This window comes from Ailuropoda melanoleuca, chromosome 4 (genome assembly GCF_002007445.2).
Source record: "Ailuropoda melanoleuca isolate Jingjing chromosome 4, ASM200744v2, whole genome shotgun sequence".
NCBI lineage: Eukaryota > Metazoa > Chordata > Mammalia > Carnivora > Ursidae > Ailuropoda > Ailuropoda melanoleuca.
Window position 1 is genome coordinate 75116116 of NC_048221.1, and position 15728 is coordinate 75131843.

At 37.1% G+C, this 15728-nt stretch overlaps 1 long non-coding RNA gene across 1 annotated transcript in view; it reads left to right on the forward strand.

Moving 5' to 3' along the window:
- LOC117801808 overlaps positions 1-13652 on the forward strand; it is a 47934-nt gene extending 34282 nt beyond the window's left edge. Inside the window, exon 3 of the long non-coding RNA XR_004624522.1 lies at positions 13497-13652. This is a non-coding gene — a long non-coding RNA (uncharacterized LOC117801808). The remainder of the gene's footprint in view (positions 1-13496) is intronic.
- The last annotated feature ends 2076 nt before the right edge of the window (positions 13653-15728 follow it).

Consider the following 15728-nt stretch of genomic DNA (forward strand, 5'->3'; position numbering starts at 1 on the left):
ACCAAACTGCAGCCCCTCGGGCCACCGTTAACCATATTCACATTATGGTGCTTTGTTTAAGAAGAAATCATTACATTCCCTTAAACATGAGTTTGTTTTCATTAGAAATAAATAATACTAACTGTATTTTCCATCAATCAACAAATATTTATTGAATACCAGCTGTGCATAAGATGAAGAACTAAGCATATAGTGGATACCAGAAGGTATAAAAGACGGAACACTAATGAATGCAACCTTTTTGCAAAGAGGAAACCNCAAAGAGGAAACATGGGGATAAAAAAAAAAGTTAACTGCATAAAAGAAATGATACCGTTACTGAATGACATGTACAGACAATGAATACTACGGTATCTGCAAGAGGGAAAGATTGATAATGGGTCAGGATAGGATCAAGTGATCCACAACCTGAACTTGTCTCAGAAGATGGTCAGATTTGGATCAATGAAGATGCCAAAGGATGGCATTACAAATAAAGGTACTGGCATAAATAAAAACATAAAGGCAGGCATATACAAGGAATGATCAACAGACAGTGAGTGACAACATGGATGAACAGGGAGGGTATTATGCTCAGTGAAATAAGTCAGACTGATAAAGATAAATACCATTTAATTTCACTTATATTTGAAATCTGAACATACAAAGCAAATGAACAAAGAAAAACAGACTCATAAATATAGGGAACGAACTGGTAGTTGCGGGGGGCAGTTTGTGAAATAGATGAAGGGGATTAAGAGGTACAAATTCCCACTTACAAAATAAGTAAATCACAGAGATGAAAAGTACAGCATAGGTAATATAGACATTAATATTTTAATAATATAGACATTTAATAATATATACATTAATATTTTAATAACATTGTATGGTAACAGATGGTGACTACATTGTCACTACAGAATTGTGGAATCACTATGCTGTACACCTGAAGCTAATATACCATTGTATGTCAACTATACCTTAATAATAAAAATAAAAAATATATTTAAAAAATAGCCACATATAAGTTAAAAAAAAAAACAAACAACAAAACAACGAACCCTCATATCCACTGAGGTTTTATAAGAAAGCTTAGAAAATATGCTTTTGATTACTGCCTGACTGCATCATGTCAAACATTGTGGTTACATTCTAGAAATTAGCAATGTCAATGTGGAATTGCAAGATGCAGCAAAATGCGGCCACTGTCAAATTAAAATAGCTAAGCATGATGGATGATAATAAAGGGGAGACTTGGGGGGAAGCTGTTTATGGGCTGTTCTCAGAACTGAATGCCTAAATAGAAAAGAATACTCTCACATTGTCATATATTATATACCAAATGCACAGTCACCAATATCTGATAATCACATGAATATATCAACACCTTTAAAGTTGTAAAAACTTCTCCCCTCCTTGGGGATGCTGGACTCTGATAGAACATTTAAGCAGCTTTTCACTGAAATCATTTAATACAGACCGATGGTAAATAAGTTGAGGTACAAGACCAGTCTTTATTAATTTTCCCCTTGTCCCAAATATATAATTTCATCATTAGAATCCAGCATAATGTTGATATAACATTAACATTTTTTTATAGCTAGCTGAGAAGTTGATTACAAAGAACCTCTTATTTGCTACTTACTTGACCTCTTTTCTGCAATACTGTCAGTCCTGCACAGCCACATCCATTATTTTGCGTGGCTTTTTACCCTTTCACTCTGTAGCACAAAAACAGGTAATTACTTTTTTACTTTACTTTTTCATGCCGACAAATATTAAAAACAATAATGACTTTTAGGTTAGGCACCGCTAGCAGTTAATAACCCCTTTTAAAAGGTCTGAGGTTGTACTTCAGGGCCTCTGGCAATCAGGCAGGTCATTAAATTCCTGAAAATAGTGTTTCCACTGGTCATGATGGCCTCTATGGAGACTGTGAACTATTGGTACACCTTCCATCAAATACTTAAGAGTCACTTCTGAGCTTGTATCATCTTGGTCAATAACTTGCGATAGATCCACATTTGGTATCATAACATTCAAAATTTTCAAAGTCACTGAAGTTCCTTAATGAAATACACATCTACTGACTGATCCATTGATCTATTTATCTATCAATTTATTCATCTCTCTATTGTCTGATTTCTTCTTCAGCTGAAACCAAACTGGACTGCCGTTTGCGTAAAGAATTATTGTAAATACAGAATATGTTTTTAAAGTCCTTGTCTTACTCTGCTCAGGATGCCATAACAAAATACCATAGACTGGTGGCTTAAACAACAGATTTATTTCTTCATAGTTCTGAAAGCTGGAAGTCTTGAGACCAGGGTACCAGTGTGGTCAGACTCTGGTCAGAATTCTTTCCCTTTCTGAAGAATTCTTTTGTAGTTTCTTCTTATGAATAGTATTTCTATTGGACCAGGGTCCTGCCCTTATTTCATTTAATCTTAATCTTAATTAGTTCCTTATAGGCCCTGTCTCCAAATTCAATCACATTTGGGATTAGGATTTCAATGTAGGGATGGGGTAGGCTGTGGGGGGACACAAATCAGTCCATAACAGTCCTGTATAGTTATATTTTAATGTGTTAGTTCATAAGTATGAGAAAAATTATCCACAACAGCATTCTGAAGAAAATTACATTTTCTTCTTACAACTGAGATGAGGATAAGACAGCTCACTTTACGTCATAAATTTTATAAATTTTAAATGCACAAATGGATTTCAGGGAGACTTTGAAGATGCATATTACATATAAAGTTACATTAAATGTATACAGGAAGGGATAAATATATTACTTTAATTTAATGTGCACAGCTATCTACCTACCTAACTATATCCAGAGCACATGTATGCAGATAACATATGCCAAAATGTGCCCAGAAGCTCTTCAATTATGCCATGGTGCAGAATTTAGTATAAATATATCAAAATTTAGACAAAATTATTTTTATAAATTCCAAGTCTTTTTTTAAAGATTTTATTTATTTATTTGACAGAGACAGAGACAGCCAGGGAGAGAGGGAACACAAGCAAGGGATTGGGAGAGGAAGAAGCAGGCTTCCAGAGGAGGAGCCTGATGTGGGGTTCGATCCCAGAACGCAGGATCATGCCCTGAGCCGAAGGCAGACACTTAACTGCTGTGCCACCCAGGCGCCCCTATAAATTCCAAGTTTTAAAAAAAGCTTTATTACAGAATTAACACTTACGTTGAAAAAACATGGTACAATTTTTCAAGCTGTGTTCTCTACCGTGCCTTAAAAATGACACTTGAATTAGAAAAAAAAAGAAAAAAGAAAAAAACAAAGCTAATCAATTTACAAAAGCAGTTAAGAGACATATCTATAAATGACAGTTATGGGTGCCTTGCACTCTTTCCTGGCATTTATTAGACATCATCTGAAAAATAGTGACAGTTTCATGGCATCAAAAGAATTACAAAGACTTAGATATGAATTCTGGATCTACCAGTTGATTTGCTTTCTGATCCTAGGCTTCTTTAAGCCTCAATCTCTTTATACATGAAACAGTAGTTAAAAAAAAAAAAAAGTCATGGAGCTATTGGGTGGGTCAATCTTTTCTTTTTTTATTTAAGATTTATTTATTATATTTATTTTAGAGAGCACGCACCCGCTCTTAGGGGAGAGACAGATGATAAGAATATTCAAGCAGACTCCCCACTAACCGCAGAGCCAGATGCGGGGCTCAATCACACAACCCATGAGATCACAACTGGAGCCAAAACAAAGATTTGGATGCTCAAGCCAGGTGTACCTGGGTGGCTCTATCTTTTTAAAATCTGTTTACAGTTCCTAACATTGTACCTTGCAATAGCACTTCTTTCCCTCTCTCTGTTACTATAGCACTGGCTTTAATAATAAGCCATGAGGAAGTTCAAAGCTTTTTGATCATCAAAAGCTGGGCCACTTGGGTCTGTGGCCATAAAAATAGGTACAGTTATCCAGAATGTGTGAGTGCCTTTTATATTCTTCCAATCACAGCTGTTCTAGCCTGCATAGGATGAGCTCACTATCAACCTTAACCCTTCCCAAATAGCCATCCTGTCTAAATGTGAGCTTCTGTTGCTCTAGGTAACTGGTGTTATAGGAGTAAAAGAAGTGAAATCAAAAGGGTAAAGGAAAGTCAAAAAGATTCTCAAAGTTTAAATCTTCTCATCCTGGTCTGAAGTAAGCTCATTATGTATCCTCTAAATAAACAGTTAAAAGAGTCCCTGTGACACACACACACACACACACACACACACACACACACACACGGGTCCTTAAAATCACCATAGAGTCTTCAGCCATGGCAATATTTAGTCTGAGAGGAAATAATGTTGTAGTTGTTTCAAGAAAATGAAACTATTCCCAAATCTTACCTTATCTAATCTATCAAGATTTGGGAAGAGAAGGAAATTTAGCTGAATTTTGCATTATGGAGAGAGAGGGGTGAGGTTAAACATTTGAAAATGTCTTTGTATCCTTACTGACCGTCTGTTACACAATAAACACTGTGCTAGGCCCTGGAAATGAAATGGTGAATCAAATGGCCATGGTCTTCAGCCCTCACACAACTTATAGTCTATAAAGATGACGTATTTTTAAATGTTTCCTGATGCTAATACAAAGCTCTCTTGACTATTAAAAATGTTTCCTGCTGTTTCCCCAAATGTCAGACTCGTGTCTTCTCATATCCTTCCATATGGCGCTCAGCCTAGCTTACTTCAAACCTGCTATGCCCTTCTCACACTTTATCTTTCTCTGTTTCTTTCTTCCTTTTTTCTTTTTTTCTTCTTTTTTTTTCTGTTGGGGGAAAGTATTTCTAAATCATTTTTATTCGGGCTCAAACCAAAGTGAATCACCACTTTTTTTGGAAATGGTGTTCCTTAAAGTCTTGCTTTCACAAACCATCCACTGACCAATTTGGAATCTTCTTCTGAGAAAAAGGATCAATCAGTAGATGTTTTGGGAGTTTCTCTTTTAATCTTATTATGACAAAAGTTAGGACTTGTACTTATGCACCTTTCCCCAACTTTCAATGACACACTATCATTTTAGAGATCCTCAAGTTAAACTAAATTTAGTGTCAGGATAAGTGGGGAAGCAAATTGATGAATTTAAATAAACTGTCTTGATAGAAGGCAAACCACAAAAATGTGCTGTTCTTCTTTGTCCATGCCCAAGCACCTTGATCCCGATCAGCAGCTTCTCTTGGTGCCATCTGGACAGAGATTTCTCTTAATTCGTACGGTTTCTTTGAAACTCCAGTCTTGAGAGCATAAATTTCCTTCTGACTGCCTGTGGCCTCTGAAGCGTACTCCTCTTAGGGAAAGAGGTCCTCTTGAGAGGGTGGCCAGGCTAAATGAGGTCTTTGATAGGATTTAGGGAGAATGGCTGGGTGAATAATAATAATGGATTTATTAAACAATATTGCATATGTGTTGAGCAGAAGTCACTGTATGCGTTATGTGCCTAAACAGGTTTAAAATTCTTTTTATCCTTTATTACTTGCAAGAGAGATCAGTCTTTGGTAAAATTTTTCAGCTGTTAAGTTTGTATTAGGGACCCTCAGCCAAACACATTTCACACACTCAGATTTAATAACATTTGAAAAATATAGCTGATAAAGGACTTTAATGCAGAATATAAAAAATATCAAAACCAATAATAAGAAAACAAACAACCCAATTAAAAAATGGGCAAACTATTTGAACAGATTGCTCACCAGAGAAGATGCACAGATGGCCAATAAGCACAGAAAAAGATTCTCAACATCATATGTCTTAGGGAAATATAAATTAAAGCCACAACGCTGTATCACTACATGCCCGAATAGTTAAAAGTAAATAGACTGATCATACCAAGTGTTGGTGAGAGTATGGAAGAAATGAAACCTTCACGAATATTGGTATTTAGTAAAATGGTACAACCATTTTGGAGAACAGGTTGGCAGTTTCTTAAAAAGTAAAGTGTGCACTTAATATATGAAAGAGCCATTCTACTCCTTGCTATTTATCTGAAAGAAAGCATATGTCCATATGAAGACTTGAATACAATGTTCACATCTGATTATGTGGAATAGCTAAACTTGGAAACAAACAAATTGGTCAACAACATGTGTAGTAGCCAAACAAATTGTGATGGATCTGTACAATGGAACACTATTAAGCAATAAAAGGGATGAAATAATGATGGACAATACAGATGAATCTCACAAAATAATCATATTGAGCAAAAGAAGCCAGACACAAAAGACCACCTAATTTATTATTCTAATTATATAATACTTTGCAATGCAAACCGATGTACATTAACATAAGGCAGAATTGGTTGCCTGGGAAAGAGGTGGTAAGGACGGATATAGGACAGAGGAATTACAAAGGCATGAGAAACTTTGGGGAGCAATGGATCTGTTCACTATCTTGATTATAGCTATGGTTTTTTAAAACAATAAATTTCACACTTTAAAATGTTAAGTTTATTGTATGCAAGGTATACCACAATAAAGCTGTCGGAAAAAATGGCAACAGCATCCATTGACAAATACAGAAATTCCCCTAAGATTTTCACTGATGGTGGTGGTTTGTGGCATTAACATTTCTGGGGATATTTTTATGTATATTACTGTGGGACTCCAAGGTACTCAAAATATTCTACTTCTGATGTATAATTCCAAAAACTTCAATAGGTCTAGAAAAATGTTTTTGTTTGCAGTCTTCTTTTTGTTCTTCACATATTTTTCCTGACACAGATTTGAAAAGGCCTGACTGCAAATGTTGGAGTGATCTTCCTGAGAAGTGATCTCATGTATGGAATCACTTGATCAAACTGTTTTCCAGGAGATGAACACCTGGATCATTTCATTCAGTACTCCAGAAAAATCTGTTTTTCAAGGATATAACAAAAGGAGACTTCTACAGACTTATGTCTGTAAAATCTCGTGCTTGGTTCAACTTGATTTTCAACCCCTGCTTGCAAATGCACATTTCAATTCTCCTTAGTGTCTATGATTAATTCTTAAGGGTTCTGTAATTGACAAGGAAAAAAAAAAAGTAAATATATTGAAGATGTGATGAGTGCCCAGTTACCAAATTATTTTTACCAGGGACTATTCAAGACTCAGTAAATACGTTTATTATTTAAGGATGTTACCACTTTTAGATTTTCAACTACAGCATTTCAGTATTTGTCTGGGGGATTCATATAGATCAAGAGTGAACCTAAGCTTTCACATCCATTTTTTCTCCACATTGTAGGACTATAAATGGAAGAATTTCTATGATGGATTTCATACATTTTTGAAGGTCCACCAGTCTCTGTAATATTCTATGGGAAAAAAACTTTGCAAATAAAATCAAATTATGAGCATGTATTACAGATATGTTCGTATCAAAGTCTATCTTCTCAATTCTACTCTTGGGAAGTATTTGAATCCCTCAAAAATAGAAGTGATTTTCAGGCAATTTTATTGCACATTTCTTACAGTATAATACATTTACTTTGATATGCTATTATAAATGAACACGTTCATATGCATATTTACATATCTATATATCTACACACTTATATAAAATTAAAGGCTATTAAATATGGTCTGTTTCTATTTTTTACCACACTCAGAACTTATAATTCAGCATGCTTACTTTTATAAGTGTATTAGTAATCAAACAAATTTTTATTTTTTACATTTCATAGGTATGATTCAATTTCACATTGTATTATATTTCACATCATGGATTCAGCCCTAGGCAGCATTTAATTGATACTTGTAATAAACTCAGAGGTTTTTATGAGCTAACAAATCCTAATCCTTCAAGACACAAGTGTAAACAGGACCAACATTCATGAGTCACCTAATTGTTTTTCCTCTGCTGAAAATAATATTATTTATTTGATCTACAGCCATATATGTATCTGTATTTATTTATATACACATTCAAATCCACTCACATACTCCTGTACACACGATAAAATACAGAAGTTCCATTAACTATAGGATTCATTTGTAAAGACAGAAGAATTCAAATATAGTTGCATTATCAATCAAGAAAATAGAAAATAAATTTTCTGGGGTGCCTGGGTGGCACAGCGGTTAAGCGTCTGCCTTCGGCTCAGGGCGTGATCCCGGTGTTATGGGATCGAGTCCCCACATCAGGCTCCTCCGCTATAGCCTGGTTCTTCCTCTCCCACTCCCCCTGCTTGTGTTCCCTCTCTTGCTGGCTGTCTCTCTGTCAAATAAATAAATAAAATCTTAAAAAAAATAAAATAAAATAAATTTTCTTAATTGTTGATTTTTCTGGCAAAAAAAAGTATAATTAATTTTATTTTGTGAACTTAGATGCCACAGATTTTTTAAAAATATTGCACTTGGGAAAATGTTCTATAATAGTCAAAATACTATGGAGTTTTAAAAACTCTATTTTACATAATTTACATGCTATTAGAGATTTCATCTGCACAAGAGCTACTATCCTTGTACTGCTTTTTATGGATAAGTCATTAAATAATACTGTGATTTTACTCCTATGCATTATCTCCCAGCAAATGATTTATCCCTGTAGCCTGCTGTTCAATTTCCAAAATAGCATTAAAAAAACCAACTACTTTTAGGATTGTACAACATCTGGGGCAAATTAATAGGCAATCCGAGAGAGAGAAAAAGGCAATCGGGTTTGCCCCCAACCTCTTGGTGCCACAGTTCCACTAAAAGTGGATAATGTTTCCCACCCTTAGAGTTTTGGTTCTTATGGGCTTCCATTGCTAACTACTTTCACTGCCACTGCCATCTGCACCATGGAATTTTCTGATGACTGGAGTGTGAATTAACAGAAAGGGGAGAAAGAAAGTCAAGGGATTTCCTTGACTGTCTCTGAGTGTTCGGATTCCCTTTCACATTCCTCCTTCCAAACTTCTCCCGGATCTCTCACTATCTGCACTACGCCGCTTTCTTCCACGTTTCAGAATGCACTGATTTCAGACTGGGGGCAATCTACAAGGAGAAAATGGTAAACTCGCTGCTGGTTCAAACGTGCATCAAATTCTGGTATCCTTCTCTAATTCACTCCTGCTCTTTACTTTTCAGAGTTCTCAAATACCTGAGCCATGTTTTCTGTTCAGGTTTATAGTTGAGTTGAGTTCAATAGGAGAAAAAGTGTTAATTCCATCCTGCCTGGAATTGGAACTCTGTAGTGCATATAATATGTAAATATGATTGAGAAAATGTTAATACATGTAATGTGCAGGAATTACTTAGAAAAAAAATGGTCTTTCCTGGAATTCTGATAAAAAATGTATCATATTCAGACATTGTAGAAACTATGCCAATTAAAGACCATCAGCTTACAGTTTTCAAAGGTTTATCTGGCCAGAACTTCTTTAGAAAAGTATATAACACTAGATAAAATTTTAAATAATAAAAAGATAAACGTATCTGTAAACATCACTTATTGATGTTCAGACTTATGACCCAAGTTTGACATTACTGGAGTATATAGAAATCTAAATAAGATATATGCCTTCAAAACACTTTTTAAACCTATCAGGGAAGCAATATAGACTCACAAAAATGTGTGTTACAGCAAAAGAGTAGATCAATAGTTTTGGATAACAATGGGAAGAAAAGGCGGCAGCAATGTGTATCTAAATTGACAAACCATACAGACAAGATGTTCTGAAAGCCACAAAGAAGAGTAAAGTACACGCTTTTAGGGAAGGTGAGATTTTTGCTAGGTCTAGAAGGACTATCAGAACATACATTGTTATTAGAGGAAATAGGGAAGTAACTCCAGGTGAATAGTGAGGCATGAACAAAGTATGATGTAGGGAAATACAAAGACAATGATGACAGTTTGGATGAAGTCAAAGGTTTGTACGATAAAATAGGCGACTAGGGCCAGAAAAAGAAAAATAAATCGACTATGTGTATAAAGCTTAAAAATGTAATTTCCAGGTGATATTTGTTTCTTGGTTTTATTTACCTTTTAACACTATGCAATTGGTTCAATGAATATAAATATTTTCAATAGTCAGAATTACATGTATTCTTCCCTTGGTGAGGCGAGGAGGATTATTGTTCAAGGCACTCCAGAGGCAAGGGGCAATGCATGGCAAGGCCAGCATAGGGGCCATACATGATATTGTCTGCTTCCGGGGACAGAGCTAAGGCTACAGGAAGTCAATTTGGCTGCGTCAAGAAGAGCCTTGCCAAAACTAAGCCTCAGGTTCTAAGCTAGTCCCTGAATAAAAGCAGACTAATTCTAGGGTCTGAGAAAGGCATCTCGAGCAATCCTATAGTTTGGAAGCTGCTCTGACAAGTTATCGAAATAAATTATGCCCTTTGATGTATCACACTAGCTACACTTTGAAGCAGAGACATTTTAGTTATGAAAGAACAGTGTTTGTTGCAAAAGATATTTAGGTCCTCAGAGTGGCACCCAAGATCTGTGGTCTCTGTGCTGTGCAAACGGCCCTATCATTGCATATATGTCTCCTTTGGAGAGGTGTGCTCATCCTAGATTCCATGGGAGTCCCACCCTCGTGTCCTTATTCCCATGATCAGAGTTCTTATTCTTCAATCCTGATGCTAAGATTTATCCAGTCTGATTGGTTCCTTTCTTCTTTCCTCCCTCCTTTTTTTCTTTCTCTTCCTTTTCCAATAAATACTCTGTAATACCTTCTTACCGTAAAGACTGCACAGTCTTACAATGATCTTTTGGCCCACTGAAATGTGAGACCATGAGGCATGGAACAACCCTTTTCTATCTCCATAAGACAAATGCACACAACTGTGTGATGGTCTATGTGACAATCATGACAAATTAAAAAAAAAAAAGCAACCTGTGTCCCTTTTTTCCTGTAATGATAACTACAGAAGAGAATAAATGGAATGAAAGAAATCACATGACTGAAATACTAAACACCACACTGTGATAACGAACAAACAAGATCTCTAAACATCTGTGTACTTGATCACCCTTCCTGTAAAAGCAAAAAGCCAGACATAATGTTTTCATGTTTCATCCCTCCTTATTGATTATATGACATTGGAAGGATAAAGAACAAATTCAGCCCCATCTGAATTTACCAACCTCTCTTTGGTGTGATCATTTCAGTGAATTTTATGGAACTATGTTAGTTTGTGACATTAAATTCCAAAGCAAACCATATGGGGCTTTGAATAATACCTTACTATGTCTGATAAATTTTAAACATGTGCTTTCCGTTTTAACATAACCATGTTTAGAACACTGGGCTGGTGATGGGTATCAAGGAGGGCACGTATTGCATGGTGTACTGGGTGTTATATGCAAGTAATGAATCATGGAACGTTACATCAAAAACTAGGGATGTACTGTATGGTGATTAACACAATAAAAAATTATTTAAAAAATAAAATTAAAATGTGGCTTTCCCCCGTCCTCATGATTAGAGCCTCCAAAGTAATCACATTCCTTACAAAGCCCATTCCTCTGCTCACTGTACCACCTTCATTCAGATACCAATTGATTTCTACCGAGCTATTAGTTCCATGTGGATCTGCAGTCAGTTGGAATCAGCACTGTTTAAAAAAGCAGTCCCTACTGCCATTTTGGACATAGCTGTATTGAATTCCTCATTGGCCAGCCCCTTCCAATCTTAGCATGATACCCACATGTGTCATATATCTTTGTTTCTAATATCCCGCTAACAGCTAGTATTCTACTTTCTTGATTTTTTGTTTTGTTTTTATTTCCATTTCCCTCTGGGAAATCCAATCTGGTGTTATAATCAGTGACAAAAAAAGTGCTAATTAGCAGATGAATGCAATTAGTAGTTACCTCCAACGTTTTCAGGTAACTTCTGTTTCTGACATATACTTACAGTATATGTCAGCATTTTTCATTTTACATGAGATACATTCAACAAAACAGTAAAACAGAGAAAAAAACACTATAAACCAAAACAATCCGATGTTATCATTAGAGAGGTGGAGAACTCAGGCCTGTTCTCCAGCTTGGATGGTGCACACTTGTCCTCTCTGCCCTATCAGTAATGTTCCCTGTCAGTCTCCAGAGGAGGCAAAACCTCTGCTCTCCCATGGAGCCATCGCCAAGCCATTCCTAGCTGCATCACCATGCTCACTCTGAGTCCAAATTCTCCTCACCAGAAATCCTGGCCATGCTCATGAACTGTTACACTATATACTCCAACTAGACTGGAAACAGTTTGAGGAATAGGACTGTTACTTATTTAATTTTTGCATATACTACTGTGGCTAAAATAATGCCTTGTATTTTGTAGGCTCTCAAAAAACACTTGCTGACTCAGGATCTGAGTGTCTCAAGCATCTAACACAGTGATGGAGGGATGGATTGATGGATGGTTAGATGGAATGATGGATGGGTCATACTCATTAGAGACAAAGGGAACCTAACAGTGGCTTGATCCTGATCCCTCATTTTTCAAATAAGGAAAATGAGACCCAGAAGGAAGAAATGATCTCCCTCAAGGGCAACACTAATTAGTACTGTAATTTTTATTTTGCATTCGCTGAGTCATCTGGTTGTAATGGATCTCAAATCATTGTGCATTTTTTCAAATAAATTTTACCTCTTTTGTCTGCGTGTATTTCAAGAGGATTATCAGAAGTGCTCAATATTTGCAAGAATTGTGGTGGCAATATTTGTTTTATCTCCCCCCATACTACTCATTTTCTGGGGGCAGAAAGACAAGTGCCCTTCTTTGAGCTCTCTACCTCCCCCTGCTCCTCACCTGGTTGTGGTGAGGGCTGATAAGGAGAATGCTTCACCATTCTGGACCTGTACTCTGGACAGTTCCTACCAGAAGTCTTTGCAGAGATTTTTTTACGATGCGAGTGAGAAGAGAGATCACCTTCCTAGCCACGGAGCTGGGAAAATGGGGGTCCAGAAACAGTAGCACAACTGAGTACTAGCCTACCGGAGAAAGTCAGAGAAGGAAAATGAAATCTGTATTCTGAGAGAGACAAACTGAGGACTGGAAAATTGACGAAACATTTCATGAATGCCTAGCACTCTATCATAGTTCCACATACCATCTTGTTTTAACTTTCATAAGAAACTGTAAGAGCAATGCCATTTTATGAGCTAGCCTATATGGTACCTTTGTGACCATTAGAAAAAAAACTGTTCCTCCAGGCAAAGAAAGTCCTCTGCCTGGTTGCATAGCTTGGTAAATGTAGGGCTAGATTTCAGTCCACATTCGCCCCTCACCAGGTACCTCATTCAGGACGCAGCCTGCACAAGTGTACGGGTGGCTGTGAAAGAGTTAGGAATATGATTTCCATTTCATGGGTGAGAGATTTGAAGTTCCCACATGCAACATTTTTTTAATGCAGGGGATTTTTTTTTTTAATGCCTAGTTTGTACAGCTAGTAAGTAACAGAACTAGGATTCACACCTAGGTAACCACAAAGGCCTGTGCTTTTCTTAGTGGAACTGCTTGTGTCTCATTATTGTGTTTAATCTCTTCCTCCCTCTTGCTCTCTTTCTATAGGTTTACAAATACATCGACCTTCTCCTCCACCCCTCCTCCACGGACAGTGAATGCTAGAGGCACAACAGATCTCTTTTACTGGAACAGAGAGGACCGTGGTCCCAGTATTTATACAAGGCCACTCACTCCAGTGTGGATTGCCCTCAGGTTCTCTGAAATAAGCAGACAGAAATCAATAAAAGTATAATATGTTATTGCTTACACTCAGAAGTTGATATTGCTTCTTCTATCCTTAGTCTTCTTACAATTTCCATTTGTGAGGTAAAGAGAGGGCCAGGATGGGTCACAAAGAAAAGTCTTTTCCAACATAATGAGAAAGCATGCCACCAAAGACCTTCAAATACCAGTTCACACAGAGTTGGGAATTTCCAGTTCTGCCAAAATGAGTCTAAATTCAACAGCAACACAAGGAGCTAAACCTGCTGGATGGGTTACACATTACCTGGATAAATTAGATTGGCATGGGAGAGGTATTCATTCTTTCAAGTTGGTAGGACAAATTTCATGCATTGGAACAATTATTTACCAAATGCTAGAGGCCTAAAAGAGATAACACAGTTTCTAAAGCAGCCTCATCTAATTGAAGGCGTAGCTTGTGAAAAATCATTGATCAAGGTTCTTTTGGTACAACATTATGTGCTATATTCACATTGTGAAGGGAGAACAGAATGAGACCGGCTCCTGCCCTCTGGCAGTTTGTAATCAAAGCATAAAGCCGTGCCTACTTTTCAGAAGAACTGGAGCACTAGGAAATTTTCAGGGGAGAATCAGGCCCAGGGTACACTATAAATAGCCAGTGACCAAACTGCGGAAGGAAGCGGAGTCTTGATTTCAGAAATAAAACAAACGTGTGATTTTAAAATGTGGGGACAGAGATAGGTAGAACAGGGAAATTTGATGAATATGGGCAAGATCTAGTCCACAGTGCAGGGCAGGAAAGACCATGCAGGAAGATGTTGCAAGAGTGGACATGTGAGGAGAAGGCAACCCTAGACTAGTAGCTCCAAATAAAAGACCTGATCTCAAGCTGTTTTGATTCTCTGGGGAAACCATATATATATATATGTGTGTGTGTGTGTGTGTGTGTGTGTGTATATATATGTGTGTGTGTGTATATATGTATGTGTGTATGTATGTGTATATATATATATATATATATATATGCCTGCATATATAGGTATGTGTGTATATACATATTCAGTTGTATTGTGGAACCTGAAATGTGTCATATCAGAATTTCTCAAAATTTAATGCAAATGTAAGTTTCTGAGTATTAAAAAAAAAATAAAGATTCTGATCCAGTAGGTTAGGAATGGTACCATGATTCTGCATCTCTAATCATCCCCACTGATACTGATGCTGATAGTCTGTGAACCCCAGGTTGAGTAGCAATAGAGGAAATCGAGGAAACAGGAAGCTTCCGTGGGAATACACAGGAAGCAATGTCACTGGGGAAGAATTCCCAGAAGATGCATCCTTGAACTGGGCTCTGGAAAATGAGTACAAGGAAGACTTGACTTTTGCAATAAGGTTCAGTAAACTGGGGAGCGAAAACTAGATTTCATTCATTCAATGAACACTCACTGACGTGCAAGGCATCCCATAGCAGAATTGTTATTTGAAGCTCTCCTATCAATTTGATCATGAGTAAAAACAAAACAGCTGTGGCAGCAATGGAACATGAAAGGCCATGGCTCTATTTCAAAATACCAAATTTTAAAATGCTAGTATTGCTTCACCTTTGAAACTTTATTTTTTTAAGATTTTTTATTTGTTTATTGGACAGAGGGAGACACAGCGAGAGAGGGAACTCCAGCAGGGGAAGTGGGAGAGGAAGAAGCAGGCTCCCAGCAGAGAGGGAGCCCGACGTGGGGCTCAATCCCAGGACCCTGGGATCATGACCTGAGCTGAAGGCAGACGCTTAATGACTGAGCCACCAGGCACCCCAAACACCTTTGAAATTTTAAACTGCATTTTGTTTTTCAAAACAGAAATTTTGGGAAATTTTAACCCCAAACTTTCGTGCACACTTCTTCCCTGAATGGGCAAGCCAAAGCGGTTGGGCGTTCATTCCGCTGGGCTTGTATTTTGCTTGCCTATTATGGAAGGCAAATTAAGGACAAAGACCTCATTTCCATCGACTCAGCACCAAATGACCTGTTTCAAGAGGAGAGTAAACAGTAGTCATGTAGACAGCCTTTAACTATGCAGCAGGTGTTGACACCTGCAGCT